Genomic DNA, 16,867 nt, shown 5'->3' with positions numbered 1-16,867 from the left:
CCTATTCTTCCCCTATAGCAGGCGGAGCAGTATACCTACAACCAAAACAAAAAGATCGCTACTGCGAATTTCGAATTTTGAGCTGCTGCCTAAAGTAGGAACTCTAGCTATGTAATTATTTGGTAAGTTACTTACATAAAAATTAGGCTATAAAGCCTAACATTGAGGCACATTCTGCAAACCAGCATTTAAAGACAGTGAAAAGAGGGAGTTGGAGTGGTTGGGCAGCACAATGGAAGAAAGGAAGTGAGAATGGGGGTAAAGTAAAAGGCTAAAAAGTAGGTGCAACTACGGGCTGTAGGGATGCAGCAAACATTTAGTAATGCCTGCAGTGTGCCACATAAGGTGCACCACCAGCACTACACCCCTCAGGGGTCTCAGTGTGTGCAAATGGATGGGGCTACAGCTGATGCAATGTGTCACGATCTAGTAGTATTGGATGTAGGCTCATAGCACAAAATCTCAGATAAAGGCAAAGCTAACCACTAAAATATGAAAAATTTGAAATAAGTTATAACATTTCACTGCACAGCTACACTTGGCTAAATTTAGCATGAACATGACATCCCCTCAAAAAAGAAAATAAAAATAAAGATAAAACTAAAAATCACAAATACAGATATTACAAATAAAAACCATTTAAAACTTCAAACCCTAAAATATTTTGCATGTTATATACAAGTATATATAAAAGTCAAGTGTGAATGTCTGAAGAAACTACAGTACATATCTTAAAAACGCCATGTATTACAAAATTCCCACTATGATTATGTTCTGCTGTAGTATGATTTACTAGTAAACCGTTTTAACATATTCCAATTTTACTTTGGTCAGCTAACAATCTTCTCTTAAAGTCAAGGTCATTGAGAACAAGAACAATGGTAATGTTGATATTTGATAATCAAATTACTACTCGTCTAACATGATCTGACAATGCAATGATGAATTGTTGTGAATACTGTTCTCATTTCTGATCATTTGTTTATGATACGTTTGTCTATTTTCTACTTTAAGTAAGAATAATTTATACACTTCATTCAAAGGTCATATACAGTTCCAATTACTCTTTAGCAAAGATGACCTTCCTCTGGAGATTAGGATTTACCCTGTAAGCCTATTAAAAATTAATCTTCGGTGTGTAAGGCACATGGTAAATTTGAGATTATTTTAAGAAAAAAAGAGCAGCTTTAAGGCTGGTGTGTTAAGTTAAACAGTATCCTAAAAATTGGTGAAGTTCCAGTCAAGATTAACCATACACATGCTATTAACTAAGATCTGGGATGTAATGTTAAGCAAAAACTCTTATCACTGCAAAGCTAAATTTATCAGTGAGACTGCTATAAAAACTTGTTATAACCAAAGCTAGACTAGGTCTACTTGTAACTTTTCAAAATACATGAGCACATGCCAAAACTGCACAAACTGTAGTAAAAGGAGAGATAAGTTAAGCCAAGATAGGCTTTAAGTTCTGTTGCAGGAATATTCACTAGACCTAGAATAGACTAATTCCTATCAGACATACCTTAACCCAGCTATAAGGGTAGTTAATAGCACCGATCAAAGACTGAGGAAAACTAATGATAGAAAAATAGCAATGGGGGAGTTTTCACACACTGTCCAATACAAAATAGCCTATAAAAAAATTAGGCCGAGTGTGGAACGATGGGAACAGGTTTCGAAGAAAGACAAACCTAACCTTTCCTTGAATGCCATGTCCTGACCTAACCAGACCTTACCTTTCTAACCTCACTCAGGGTGCCGCACCCTGACATGGATGGGGGGTCCACCGCAACCTGTACCCCAACAAGTGACACTAAACAACGGAGACAATGGACTAAGCATCTATTAAGAGGTAGTCCTGTTGTTCTGCAAACTACCTAAAATGTTAAGAGTGGGATCCCTAAAAAACAAAAAGGGGGAACAGACTAAACAATGAACAGTTGGGTGGTTGCACAAACGTCGTTCTACTAGCCTATGTGCATGGTGTTATCTTTGCAGTCTTCAAAACAATGTAAGACGTTATGTTTATGGTATTTACCGTTTTGTTTACGCCAGGTCAGGGCTGGTATTAAACACGCCTTTTCCACGTAGGGCTTACAAATGACTTACGGCCGAGGTTAAATTAGTCAACATGAAGGTTAGGTTCAGGAGTATAATTAGCCTACTGAAATAGGAATATGTCTTGATCAGCTTTTGAGATGGCTACACGACTTGATAGGGGGTAAGTAATGGCATTCCGCGACAAGCCCCCATCTTCAACATCATTAAAAATACTATATGATGTTTACTGGTTACAATTTTGCCTATTATGGAGGGATCAGTGCACATAGTGATTATATAGTCTAGATCAACCTAGGATAGCTCGATCTTTCCTAGGCCTAAAATAAGTTACATGGATCAAAATTTTAGTAAAATATTTCTAAAAGCCGCACTTCGTACAGTAAAAATGTAGCAAATAAAATTTACAAATCAACTAAACCCAAGTGTTTGGTGACAGCCACATTGGCCTCGGCCTAGGTACCCTGACAAACATTCCACTAGATTCTTACCTGTTGATTTATACCATTCACTGCGAGTGCACCACGTAGAGACATTCTTTGCAATTACCGGATATTACAATGGTGTATATAATGCTCGTGAAACACATAAAAAAAGTTATTAGTCGCGCACTATTCACTGATAAAATAAAAACAGTACAAGTTGTCTCCTTAGACGTCAAGCTGGACAAATCCGGCCTTCTCCTGATACACGCAAGGATAACATTGCCTCAGATAACTTTTAGGGAATCTTCATAATGACACCAACAAAGTTCGGGAGTCGTTATCTAGGACTAATATATCTTGGGGGCCATTATCTTTACGATATTTAAAGTCTTTTATTTATGTTTTTACGATAATTCCCAACAGCCTCGTACTTAACACGCCGCAAAGGTGGATACACCGGATTAAAACCCTTGGGGTCACTATCTAACAAAGATCCACTTTTAGGATTACCTTCACGGTGGTATGAATAAAAATAACTATGTTTAAGCTCCGATATCTTATAACATTAAATAAATACTAATATAGACTCTAACCTTGTCTTTTAGAGATAACTTTGAAAAATTATGTATACATCAGATCAAAACCTAATGCTGAGTAAGGTAGGCTGTAGTCATCTTTCCTTTGGTTCTCCGAATCTCGACAAATGTTATTAGTAAAATAAAATTCATATTTAATGTATCGGTGATGTTGAGTTATTTGTATTTGTCCGTTATTACTGTAATGTTGCATACAGTTAAATGTTTGTTGATATTGACTGATTTTCGTATTTGATGTATCGAAGGTGCTAAAGCATAGCAACTTGTATTTGTTCGCCATTCTGGTAAAAATGTTAGTTGATATTGCGTCATTTTCGTATTTGATGCATCGAAGAAGTTGAAGTACAGTAATACATATTGGTCCGTTATACCCGTAATATCTTGAGCGAGTGAATTATGTCAACGTCAAATGACAACATTTTAAAGTACCCTGTAATAGGTTATGTCTTCCTAGTATCCCATAACCAGGAAGCCATTAAAGGCCTGCTACCTTACCCTCGAGACTGCATCTACCCATATGAAGTAAGTAAATTTATGAATAACCTAACTTATACAAAAAATGAATAGCCCATTAAATGTTAAGTCTGTTGTAAAATTGTTACAGTAGCCTAGTTCTAAACCCCATATTTATGTAGACCTGTAGAAAGTGTGGGCCTACCCTTGACCTGCTGTACAGGCTGCTCCATGAGTAAGAGCATTGCCAGTACAAGATTGGTTTGAAATAGAACAGCAGACTTCTTCATATTTGTTAAATTGTGGCTGCACTGTACCTCCAATTATTGTAGGCGACTAGGCTAAATTTTGTATGCCTCTGGCCATAATAGATTATTTTAATAGATGATGGGCCTCTGCTTAGTGACCTGTTCATATCTGACTGATGTGGACTCTGTTACTATAAATACTGTATTACTTTTGGGTTATGGATGGTACTTCAGTAAGCTAGGCTTTTAAACAGACGTTAGATTAAATTAGTTTGGGTCAGAAGTTCATAATGTCGCCTAGTGACTGGTGGCAGCCAGAACTATTGAAAATCAATAGTACACATCAAATCACAGGAATGTCAGAAGGCTATATATGTTGAACAAATTGATTTAGCATTCTCTTCTCTTCCCTAAAGTTGCCATTACCACTTCCTCCCCTCCGACTCCCATGCAAAGTTTGGCCAGAGTACCTTGCCACTGAGTATGCTTTAGGATATGCTGCCTACCCTTCCCTAATCAAACTTAACCTAATACACTGTGCTGTACCTCTTTTGGGAAGGCTTTCACCATACAGAACCCTTCCCCTTAACCTTGCATAAAGGGTTACATCCTAACAACTAAACCTATTAGGCTGTACCCATCCTGGCTTAGGAACTTGCCTCTTGTGGACCTCTCTTATCTTTGCATAAAGAGATTCACCCTTACCTAACCTAGGGTGACTTATCCAATTTCCAATTCAGTTGAGGGGCTGAAGCTCCACCTCGGATTATCCATAACCTTACCTGAAAGGAGGATACAGTATACCGTATCCTATCCTAGCTAATCTAATATCCTGTCAGCATTTTAACATCCTCCCTCTTAACTTAGAAATTAGACATTCCCTGCCAAAAGCAGACTAGAGGGGAAGGTATTAAATTGATCCAGTATTAACTGCCAAAATTTAAGATTATCATATAGCACTCGTAGACTAACTTATCAGTGGAATGTTAATGCTTAACCCACATTATATACTGCTGTGCAAACTGTCATAAGAGTTGCATAGCCTGATTTATGACAATACTGCAGTGATAGCCTATTTAATACAGAGAGTGGCTCCAGTTTAAAGTTTGAATACTCTAATAGTATCAAATTTATTTTTTTACAATTTTAATTTTTCTAGATAGCCAGATTTACTTTTAATTTCATACATTTAGGTAGCAGCACAGTTTTTAAAAGTATTCTGCTAAGGCCTGAAACTCACTGTATTTTCAAATTCTTTCTCTCTGAGCATAGTGGCTTGTAGAGTTGCATGATATTCAGTTGATCATTTGGAGTTTTCGTATTTCATTGGCAGACATCTACCACTACATTTTTTCTTTTTACTGACTTATCCAGTTTAGAAATAACCTATTTATGATTATTTCTAGACTTTTCGATTAGGTGTAACCCCTTTGCTTATCCGTTGCTTCAGAGTTTTAGCCTGATAAGCAACAAAATTTGGCTAGCAGCAAACACCCTACAGTACAACCTAAACCAACAGTAATTCTGGATAATCACTACCTCCCAGATAACAAGTCATTTACAGTTAGCATTCATCTTAAAAGATTTATTTAAAAAGTTTATCAATTCTAAAACAGGTGGTAAGCAAAAAACTCTCATTATATAATATAGCTGATAAGTAAAAGTTCTGTTAGGTTATGTGGCTGATGACCTGTATTCTTCATAGATGCAATTTCTTAAAAAAAAAAAAAAAAAAAAAAAAACTGCATAACTGGCTCAAGTCCTTTTTGGCTTCTTTTATTTTACCAATCAGGTGCTCTTGAGATAATCTGTAGTTGCTCCTAGCAATGTTTAAGAAAATAAAGCACCTAGGTATGCTCTGGAAATTGCATTAAAATTTATTTGTCGTGTATGTAAAAATGAAAGAGCTTAAGGCTTGACAGAACAAAAAGTGAAAATCTTCCCAACCAAGTTTGCTTAACCCACCCCAGAAACTGTTTGCATGGAACCCCATATTTGTAGTAGCCTTGAGTTCTTTGACATGACTCACAACTCACACAAACCAGTCAGGCCAGTGTTTGAACTACTGTATGTACTGTATACAGCTATACAGCATAAGAGGGATATTATAATCCGAGTTATCATGAATTTTCAGTAATCCCATTACGTAACCTAACCTAGCATATTCAAAAGAAGTTTATCTTCAGTACTTCCATCAGTATGTGGTTTTAGGCTATATACATTAGTTGGTCATAGGACCTCAATGCTAGCAATTGCCTGACAACCGTAAAGGTAGCTCCTATTGGTATCTCCTCCCCTATTGTAATACTGTATTTAGGAATTTGCTATTGCCTGAAAATTGTCCCTACCATCCATACAGTGGTTTTGCTGTTAAATGGTTTTGAATGTTGCCAGGCCTTTATTGTTTGATGAGACTCACGATTATAATAATACTTGCCTAATATTAAAAAAAAATGCATGTCTTTTTCCTCATTGTCATTCGTTTGTTGGGTATGTTAGTCCCCCTAATGAGAAATTCAGGGAATTTTTCTGATTGTCTGTCCATCTGTCCCTCTATCAGTGCAGTATATTGGTCACACCAACCTTGTTGTCACAATCTCTTTTCACTTGCACAAAGATTGAACATCATGGATAGGTTTGGATGAAAGATCATCCATCTGTTATTTAGTCTGTCATTATGTTGGTCACTCATGAATTGCCATTGCCACTCGTTCTAACCAGTCGAAAAGATTCTAGGAAATTTGTTACAAAGATAGACGAACTTGTGTAGAGACATGTATGACGGGAAATCACCTATTTGTCTATCTTTTTGTCAGTGTGTCTGTCACATTTACCGAGTTATATCTTCACGTATAAATGTGCATGAAGAAAGCTTGTCCACAGTTCAGATCGTGCTTACCTAGTCATCACAACAACTTAATTGTTAAAGGGTTTCCAGTCAAATTTGGTACAATGTTAGATCATAATGTAAAAATGTGCATGAAGTAGTTCGTTCATCTCTCCGTCTGTGACTCCATTAGTACGTTGATCATGCCAACTCTATCATTAGAAGAACTCCTAAATGGTCGAAGAGATTCCAATAAATTTGGTACAAATGGATACCTTCATGTGTTGATCTCCGTTAAAGGAAAATGGCCATTTGTCTGTCTGCTTCTGTGTCTCATTTATATTGTGGTCGCACTCTTCCTGCATGGTTGAAAGAATATCGGTTAAATTTTTGTGCAAAGGTAGACGAGCACGCATAAATGTACAAGAAAGGAGATTATCAGGATGTCCATTTCACTCGCCTTGAAATTGCAGCTGCACCTACGTATACAAAGGTAGACCATCATGCATGGATGTACATGAAATGGACTCTTCAGTCAGTGTGTCTGTCACACTTACTATGTCGTCACAACTCCTACATTGTCGAAGGAATTTCAGATAAAATGGGTAAAATGGTCGACTGGTAAGCATGGTGTGCATAAGTCCGGCCTCCTGCTGTTTATCCGACTGTCTTAGTATGTCTCACACTATTTTTTTTTTTTTTTTTTTGCAGCTACTCATATGCATTTGAAAGGATTCAAACTTGTTACAAATCTAGACCATTATTTATAGAGGGCCATGAAGGGAGTTCGTCCATAAGAGTATGTCACACTGTATTTCTCACTGTTACATAAATTTAGTTGTCGCAACTCATATATACAGTAGTTAGTTGGGAGAATCTTGGTCAAACTTGTTTTGTAAGTTCTTGGCCAAAATGAGTAATTGTGGTTCCAAATTCCATATACGTAATATATGTAACTTAACTTTGGCTTTCAGTTACGTAATACAGTATATGTAACATAACTTTGGCTTTCAGTTTTGTACTAAAATCAGCAGAAACTTCATGTGCTTGTATAACATTCATATTTCATTAATGAAGCCTTTCACACGGTGTCAAGGTTAGTGACCTTGTGTACTTGACCATGACCTTCATAGTAAAAACAACGGCCTTGAAAAATGGAGTTATTTACTTTTGCAAGAACCATGGTGGTGTCGTCTTCCATATTTTATCAGTCGCAATGTTCATAGAAGGGGAGTTGGTCATGGGTATGGGGGGAACTTGCATAGCTTAGCAATACTCCCAAAATGCTTGTTGTGATTGCAGCATTTTACCAAGATACTCAGTAAGCTTGCCTTTTTTGTTTCATGATAAATCCGGGCAGATTTTTGACTCGAGTGCTATTTGGATACATTCATGCATATACTGGTTTCTCCCTGTTCATTTTTACTAAAGGCTGCCTTGTGAATATTTTTAACCCTTCTGCCTTTTCTATGCTGTAGAGTTAAGTATACCTTAGTTTAACCAAACCACTGAGCTGATTAACAGCTCTCCTAGGGCTGGCCCGAAGGATTAGATTTATTTTACGTGGCTAAGAACCAATTGGTTACCTAGCAACGGGACCTACAGCTTATTGTGGAATCCGAACCACATTATAGCGAGAAATGAATTTCTATCACCAGAAATGAATTTCTCTAATTCTTCATTGGCCGGTCGGAGAATCGACTCGAGAATGATCTCATGGGGATGATTGTTGTTATCTTTCTGATTTTTGCCTCTAGAAGAGGATGCTTTTAATTTGACCCTGGAGACAGAGTAGTTCTGTAAGGACACAATGAAGATATTCACTGTCGATTGGGAGGAAGAGATACTGTATGTAGTTAGATTTTTCTTCAGGATTTTAGTATGGGAAAGCATTGAAGACTCAGCTAATTTCTTGAAGCTTTGTTCATTTTGGTCCCAAACCTGAGTTTCGTTAGCAGTGTCAGTGTGAAATGCTAGTCTTTTCCATTTTCTTTATTATTGTTATTATAACTCCGTACTCAATATGGGCTTAATCATTACTGCTCTTCTTATTCTTCTCTGGACTCCAACCGTGGGCTTAGAAGATATGCAAGCTAATAGAAGATTGGTCCTAAACCTGAAAAGCATTGCCATGTCATATTGTCGGAGTTTGGTAGCAGTGTCAGTGTGAAATGCTAGTCCTTGCCATTTTTTTTTATTATTGTTATAACTCCATACTCAATATGGGCTTAATCGTTACTTCTCTTCTTATTCTTCTCCCGACTTCAACCGTGCACTTAGAAGATTTACAAGCTAAAAGAAGATTGTTGGAGGAATGCAGTTTTTAAACTAATGCCTTTGGCACTGCAGCACCTTCCCTATGAGGCACAGGAAGAAAGAAAACAGAAAAAAAATTACCCTCCTGTCCAGCAATCCCTCAGATTGATTGCTTTAAGATTTTCTGTCAGTTTATCACGAGTTGAGTTCCACTGTACCCAGGTCAGATTTCGATCTGTCAGTCTGACTAGTGGTTTAATTAATATGAATATTTTAAGGATAAAAACTTTGCGATTATCTGACACGTGACAGGATTTTCTTAAAGCGTGTATATATGTAAAAAAAAATATATGAGCCTATCATTATTGATATTCTTATTTGTGAATGAATGAGGAATTTATGCCAAAGCTGTAATAGTCGTTGGAAAATTCATATTGCATACATTCTTAAATACGGATAGCAACACATTAGAAGCCCTTGTCGTCTTTTTGTCATAACTCATAAATTTTTTTTTTTTTATGTGCAAGGTGTCTTTCTGATATTGTGTATTGCCAAGTCAACTTTTCCAAGACCGAAACTTACCTGTATGCTTAACTGTGTTTTCATTGGATTTTTTTGTTTCACTTATTATTTTTTATTTGATGAGTCTTAGTGGCATTGGTTTTCCTAAATGCTTTAAGCGTTTAATGTTTTATCTGTTACCTATGCAGCGCCCCTTCGGCCCCTAGTTGCAACCCATTTCTTTCCTATTATTGTACCTCCTCCGTCCATAATCTCAATTACTTTCCTCAACCCTCTCCTAGCATTTGATTCATAGTGCAACTGCGAGGTTTTCCTTCAGCGCTGAATGACCCCATAGGTCCCAGGGCTTGGCATTTCGCCTAAACTCTATATTCTATTCTATACATGTTACGCTATATGCGTTGTTTTATTTATTTTTATTTTTTTGTCGAGCATTGGTAAAGAATCCTTTTCTGGATCTGAACAATCTCTCTCTCTCTCTCTCTCTCTCTCTCTCTCTCTCTCTCTCTCTAAATTATCTCTCTCTCTCTGTTTAAATTATCTCGCGACGAAAGATGCTGCGGTAATTTCTGGTATACCAGAAAAGTGAAGACACGCCCTTGGGAGTTTTTGCAACGAGAGGGAGTGAGTTTGAGCGCATAGTACTTCGCTTCTTCGGTCAAGTTGTGGAATCATCTTCATTCCGTTGTTCCTGATTCCTGTGTTCTTCCCTCTCTCACGTTGCTTCTTTCAGGATTAGCATCTCTCAGCATCTCTCTCTCTCTCTCTCTCTCTCTCTCTCTCTCTCTCTCTCATTCTTTTCCTCGTGTCTTTCATGTCTGGGCTTGAAATGGGTGTCGGGTTGTTGGTCCCATCTACCTTCGCATAAAACAAAAACTCCTGGAAAAATTATTTTTAGTACCTAGTTAGCGGCTAAGACAACATCTGAGTCGCGAAGAGCATTACCCTTGGTGCATCGAGATGATTGTTCGTCATTAGGACTATCCCGCAACTGCGTCTGCGGAATTCCATTGATTCTTTCTCAACGATCTTTTTGTTGTTCATATTTTTCTGTTACACATGTTTGGCGATTTTCATGGCAGCTACTTTGATGAGGACTCGTAACTTTACAATTACGACTTCAGTACAAAATTATTCAAGTAAATTCTCGTGTTTCCTTCCCGTTAGAGGCTTGCTGATTTCTTTTTACACATTGTAGAATTTATTATTCTAAACGAATTATTTTTTATAAAAAAAATTACCTGTTAATTGATGTTACTCATGAATGCTGTCGTGCAATCAAAAAGTATTTTCAGTCCAATGTGAATGTATATTTTTCTTTTGTAATTGTGTAATTTAGTTTGTACTAATTGCGAATCTGCATCCGTATATAATTTTGAAAATCAAGGACTTTTGCACTATTTATAATAAGTTGGTTTATCCCAGGAATTTGAACATGGGCAGAGATAACTTCCCAAGGATGTTATCTTGCATTTCGAGTCGAGCAGTTTCTTGGTGTCGTGAGTTGAACAGGGTTCATTTGGTTGGTTGACCTACTCGTTCAGAGATGTCCTACGTACGATGACTTTTGTACAAAGAGCAGTCCCTGTGTCCTTTCCCCGAATTGTAAATACGTGCAACCCAATCCATGTAAATGAACGTCCCGAGTGGCGAACAATTGTTATGCTGTGGGATATAGACCTCCAGATTCAGTGTGCGATAATTATGGATGAAATACGATAAGTTTTTGAAATTGCACGACAGTTTTGGACAGTCTCATGTGGCAACACTGTCTACTCTGAAATCACCAGGCAAGACCGTTTAATGGCTCATAACGTCGACTTAGCCCAGGTGTGATCACGGGCCACGATGGAAGTCGACGGTTTTCGCTCCATTTCGAATTTATTGGAATACCCGTCTAGGTTTCGCGACTGTGATTGGATGTAAAATTGGCGAGTTTACGCGATGGCGAGACGTTAGTGTCTTCAAATGGGATGATTTTGGTTAGCTAAGTAGACGAAAGAGGATGAAGGCGAGTAGCTTACAGCCGAAAGGTCGCTGGCCATTAAGGCCGTTTATGAACGATGTAAGGAAGTGGATGACTGATTCTTCAGCAATGCTGGATGTCGTAATAATCTGGCCCGATGAATACCTTACGATAGCCCCCGCTAGGCACACATTGGTCCGCCATATTGGAATTGTCGCCCTACCAAATGTGTTACCAGCTTAAGAGGGATTTTTCCACGTTATCGCTTGGTCCCCACTACAGCGGTGTCAGTGGATTCCTGACCACAAACTCGATGTAAAATATCCTTTTACAAAGAGAATGCAGCCGACGTGTGCTTTCTTTTCCCTACCTCCAGCAGGTTCAGCGGTGACAGATGACTATCTGGCTTAGCCAAGGGGCGCTCCTCTGGTTGGGTTTATTTTTCCACCTTTTTTCTCTTCTTTTTTTTCTTTCATGTCGGTTATCTTGGGTACAGCGTCTCTCTCTCTCTCTCTCTCTCTCTCTCTCTCTCTCTCTCTCTCTCTCTCTCTCTCTCTCTCTCTCCCCTTGCTATAGACTTCTCATATTGACTGTAGCTGTCCTTTTATTATCCCCATTGTTTCTACATAAGCCACTTATCTTTGAATTTATTTAGTCACATCACTTGCATTCCTTCCTAGTTTACTTATGATCCCTGGACTACGGTTCTGCCGTAAAGTTCAAGCAAGCGTGCCGGTTGATTTCAAATTTCAACATTTATGAAGAAAATGTTTTTCCAGGTTCTTTCTGGAGGTGATACAATGAATTAATTTATTCACGGAGCAGCTTTCTATATAAATGAGTCCACCAGCGAAGTGGCTAACATTATTTTATAACTACCGATATGCTAATTAGACGTACAATAGTCAACTAATTAAAAAGATGCTGTAGTTAAAGCGGTTCTGTTTATTTTGAATATGTATAACCTTAACTGTTAACATCAATGAATACGAAATGCACCTTGGAAGTTTATACAATATGAAATTAAGTAATGCATTTTTGACGTAACCTTGCGAAGGTCACCTGAGGTACAACATGGGGTAACCCCTTTTTTGCATCCACAGGAGATATGCTCCAAAACTCTACGCGAAGGAGCCTCCAAAATTCAGTGATGCGACGGGCAACAAAGCTACTCTCTTGGTAAGGTACAGTACATATGTATCTGTCTGCATGTCTGTCTATCTGTAATCTATCTATCTGTATACTGTATATATGTATGTGTATCCATCTGTATGTCAGTCTACCTGGTATCTATCCGCCTAATACATAATATAGATTATATATATATGTGTGTGTATTATTTAGGATGAATTTGACCTGCTGTTAAAGATAGCTTATATCTCCCGTGCCTATAGGCAAGGAGATTTAAGCTTATATCTTAACATTAGGTAAGCATCCGAATGAGATTTAAAGCTATCTTTAGAAATCTCTCTCTCTCTCTCTCTCTCTCTCTCTCTCTCTCTCTCTCTCTCTCTCTCTCTCTCTCTCTATATATATATATATATATATATATATATATATATATATATATATATATATATATATATATATATATATATATATATAACTATATACATATATATAGATGGATAGATAGATAGATTAATTTATATATATTTTGTCTTGATTTAAATGTGAGAGATGACTACTCATTTTTATGATTTTTGTTCGTTGTTTCTAAATGACATTTGGATTGTCAAAAAGGACGTCTTTAGATAATGTAGACACTTCGATCCGACGATTTGATCCCATAGACAGATATGAATTGTATGATTGCTGTTTAACGAAAAATATTATACAAACAACATGAGTAAATTATGTATTTGTGGCGTCTGTGACCTTTCTTGTCGCGACGCCAGATGAAATGACTTTGTGAATCTCGTGCGTTATAAATGTACGGCTGAAGTGACATCATAGCTCATTCGAAGTTTTCCTTCCCACTTCCATCTTCCTTATGCATTGTCCATTTGTTGTCGGATACAATACTGATAACACACTGTGTTAAGTAAAACAAATGACTGAAATCTGGATATACAGAAGAGAATATTGGCTTTTCGTGTGAACGAATTTTTTGGAAGAGTAGCGGTTTTGAAACAAAATACCACTGGTTTTTTCCTGTGCTCTTATACATTTTACATTTCTCTTGAATTTTTTTTAGAGAAGTAATGAAATTAACAGTGAATCAGCGAACGTAATTATTTTTGTTTGTTTGTGCCAGAATGCATGGCTAGATAATCTAATTCTTCGTAGACCTGACGATATCTGACGTCAACGGTTTCCTTTGATCTAGCCGAAGTCCCGCATCTCGTTTATAAAATTCTACAACAATCTCAAGTCTTATTTACTTCATTATTTTCTGTGCAACATCAGGCAAGATCGTCATCTCCATCATTTCCTCCAGTTCTCTGCGGCGCAAATGTCTCTGACATTCTGCCACTCATGTGTCTGACATTCTGCCACTCATGTGTCTGACATTCTGCCACTCATGTCTTTGACATTCTGCCACTCATGTGTCTGACATTCTGCCACTCATGTCTTTCCTGTTCTTTTTTCCACCCTGTAGTAGGGTCCCTTCGGGTGCACTGAAGGCTAGCTGCACCCCATTTCATTCCTTTTATTGTACCTTTGTTCATATTCTCTTTCTTCCATCTTACTTTTCACCCTCCTCTAGTTCCTCGTTGGACAAGTCGGTAGAGTTGTCGGCTAGCACTCTGCCGGGCCCGCGTTCGAGTCTCCGGCCGCCCAATGAAGAATTAGAGGAATTTATTTATGGTGATAGAAATTAATTTCTCGCTATAATGTGCTTCGGATTCCACAGTAAGCTGTAGGTCCCGTCGCTAGGTAACCAATTGGTTCTTAGCCACGTAAAATAAGTCTAATCCTTCGGGCCAGCCCTAGGAGAGCTGTTAATCAGCTCAGTGATCTGGTTAAACTAAGGTATACTTAACTTTTTTTCACCCTCCTCTAACAATTGATTCATAGTGCAACTGCGAGGTTTTCCTCCTACTACACCTTTGAAACTTATTTACTCTCAATTTCCGTTTCAGCCCTGAATGACCTCATAGGTCCCAGTGTTTGGCCTTTGGCCTAAATTCTCTATTCTATTCTCTTCTGTAATTTCCTTCAGTTCTTTGCGGCTCAAATGTCTCTGTGACATTCTGCCACTCATGAAGTCTTTCCCGTGTGCTTTCACATCCACATTTCTCAACTCATTTCCAGTCTCCTGTCTCAGTTCTCATCCAAGTTGGTCTCTGGGTCTTCCAGCTCTTCTTGTACCACAGGCTTCCAGCTGACACAATTACCTACGATTCTCTTCTGGATGGTGCAAAGGATATAGCCAGACTATCTCCATCTCCCGTTCGTCATTATCTCATTTACGTATGAAACTTCGTTAATTTCCCAAAGGTAATGTTTCTCACCTTATTCTGCCATCTGATTCCTTATGTTCTACTTAAAGATTTCTTCTTAAAATGTCAAAGTCTTTTATATATTTTAATTTTCATACCATGATTCATATCCATGTAGCAATATAGATAGTACAAGACCGATTTGTGTATATATATATATATATTATATATATATATATATATATATATATATATATATATATATATATATATATATATATATATATATATATATATATATATATATTATATATTTATATTATATATATACTGTATATATTTATTTATTTATATTTATATTCATATGTAATGTGTGTGTTCACAAATATTAAAAATCGAATTCATTATACCCTGGGAAGAACTTACACCCAAGGAGAATTACAGTTGACAAGTGCATCTACCCTGGCTAGGATTCGAGCCTGGGTCCTTGGTTTAGATACAGTGATTAAAAGTTGACTGTGACCATTCGGCTGTCAAGAGAGACATAAGTCAATATTGACAAAACTATACACATACCTGTCCGATTCAGGTTCAATAATTAGTATCCCCCGTAGGGTTGTACTGCTGTCAGTGTACCTCATGCGGTGCACTGTAGGCATTACTCAATTTTCTTTGTGGAGTCCCTTCGGACCCCAGGCTGCAACTCCTGTCATTTCTTTTACTGTACCTCCGTTCGTATTCTCTTTCTTCCTTCTTACTTTCCACTCTCTCCTAACAATTTTTTCAACATTATTTACAGCGCTGAATGACCTCAGAGGTCCCATCGCTTGGCCTTTGGCCTAAATTTTAGATTCCAATTTATTTACTTAGCATCGATATCAGCCTATCTCAGAGGAGATAGCCGATTGATAAGTTAGGATTCGAACTTGGCCTTTGGTTTAAATACAAGGGTAAACAATAGACTTCGACTATTCGGCTATCTATAGAGAAACAAGTTATCAATTATAACTTCCCTTGAATGTAATTTATTCTCAGGGTATAGTGAAATCGATAATAAATGATATTTGTGGGTTGATATTGGTGAATAAAAAGCTCACGTGTGTATATGTATATAGTGAATATATACTGTATAAATATATATATATATATATATATATATTTATATATATATATTTATATATATATATATATATATATATATATATATATATATATATATATATGAAGTACCACCATACACTACTACAGCAGGATCCCTGAAGGGTGTCTGACAAGGAAGGACACGGGGTTATGCTCAACAAAGAGCACGTAGTATTTATCTCTTCGGCGAGATTCATTGACCTGGGCGACATGGCCATTGCTATGAATCCCAAAGGCTCTGCCTTTCTCATGCGTCTCACGAGGTCCAAGTGCATTGAATTTGTAGTTTTGTATCTAACTCACACTTCCCTGACACACAGCGCATCCCTGAGGAGGAGGAGGACTTCGGCAGTCGTCAGCTGCTGCTTCTGCTGCTGGTGGTGGCGGTGGTGGTGATGGCAGGGCCTTAGAAGCTTCACATCATGACACGGTTTAAACGCCAACACAATCGAAGACGCCTCTGCTGCGTCCGCTGGCTTTTTGTTCGCTGGAATTGTCTGTCGTAAGAGCAGTTTTGTTCTATTTCGTTTATCGCTGGCGTTAGTGGTCGACGATTAGCTGGAAAATGATGCTGGTATCCATATGCGCATGTCTGTATTTGAATATTTTTACTTATGAATAAACATATGTGAATATTTGTAGTTTCTTTAACTCCTTTTTTTTAAATATTTTTTATTTGCGCTAACCCAGCACTCAGACCACTTCCTTGACCCTGACTTTGTACCGGCGTTAACTAAAAAAAACCTCTCGCGTCAGAATTGCTTATGAGAACTTATTAGAAAAAAGCTGAAGGCTGATAGCGCCCACCGATGCATCAACGTAACGCAAATCAATTCAGCAATAGCGCTGTAAATGAAAATGGCAATTAACTTCAGTGACGTCTGCCAGTCTCGCCCGCGTGGCAGGTGCATCCGCAATCTCGTAAAATGGCAACTTTTGTGTTGATTCGCGTAACATTCAGACATCATCACCTTTTCATGCCCTTTGATA

The 16,867-nt window shown here is 37.7% G+C and overlaps 2 long non-coding RNA genes across 2 annotated transcripts in view; one reads left to right on the top strand and one right to left on the bottom strand.

Moving 5' to 3' along the window:
• The window catches only part of LOC136830792 (uncharacterized), a 78,196-nt gene extending 75,389 nt beyond the window's left edge, over positions 1–2,807 (bottom strand). The window contains exon 1 of the long non-coding RNA XR_010850748.1: positions 2,550–2,807. This is a non-coding gene — a long non-coding RNA (uncharacterized lncRNA). The remainder of the gene's footprint in view (positions 1–2,549) is intronic.
• Positions 2,808–3,153: 346 nt separating this feature from the next.
• On the top strand, positions 3,154–16,512 carry LOC136830789 (uncharacterized). The gene is made up of 3 exons (XR_010850747.1): positions 3,154–3,601; positions 12,455–12,530; positions 16,198–16,512. It is a non-coding gene; the product is annotated as an uncharacterized lncRNA (long non-coding RNA).
• Positions 16,513–16,867: the final 355 nt, after the last annotated feature.

This window comes from Macrobrachium rosenbergii, chromosome 47, assembly GCF_040412425.1.
Source record: "Macrobrachium rosenbergii isolate ZJJX-2024 chromosome 47, ASM4041242v1, whole genome shotgun sequence".
NCBI lineage: Eukaryota > Metazoa > Arthropoda > Malacostraca > Decapoda > Palaemonidae > Macrobrachium > Macrobrachium rosenbergii.
This window is presented reverse-complemented; position numbering and strand designations above follow the sequence as displayed.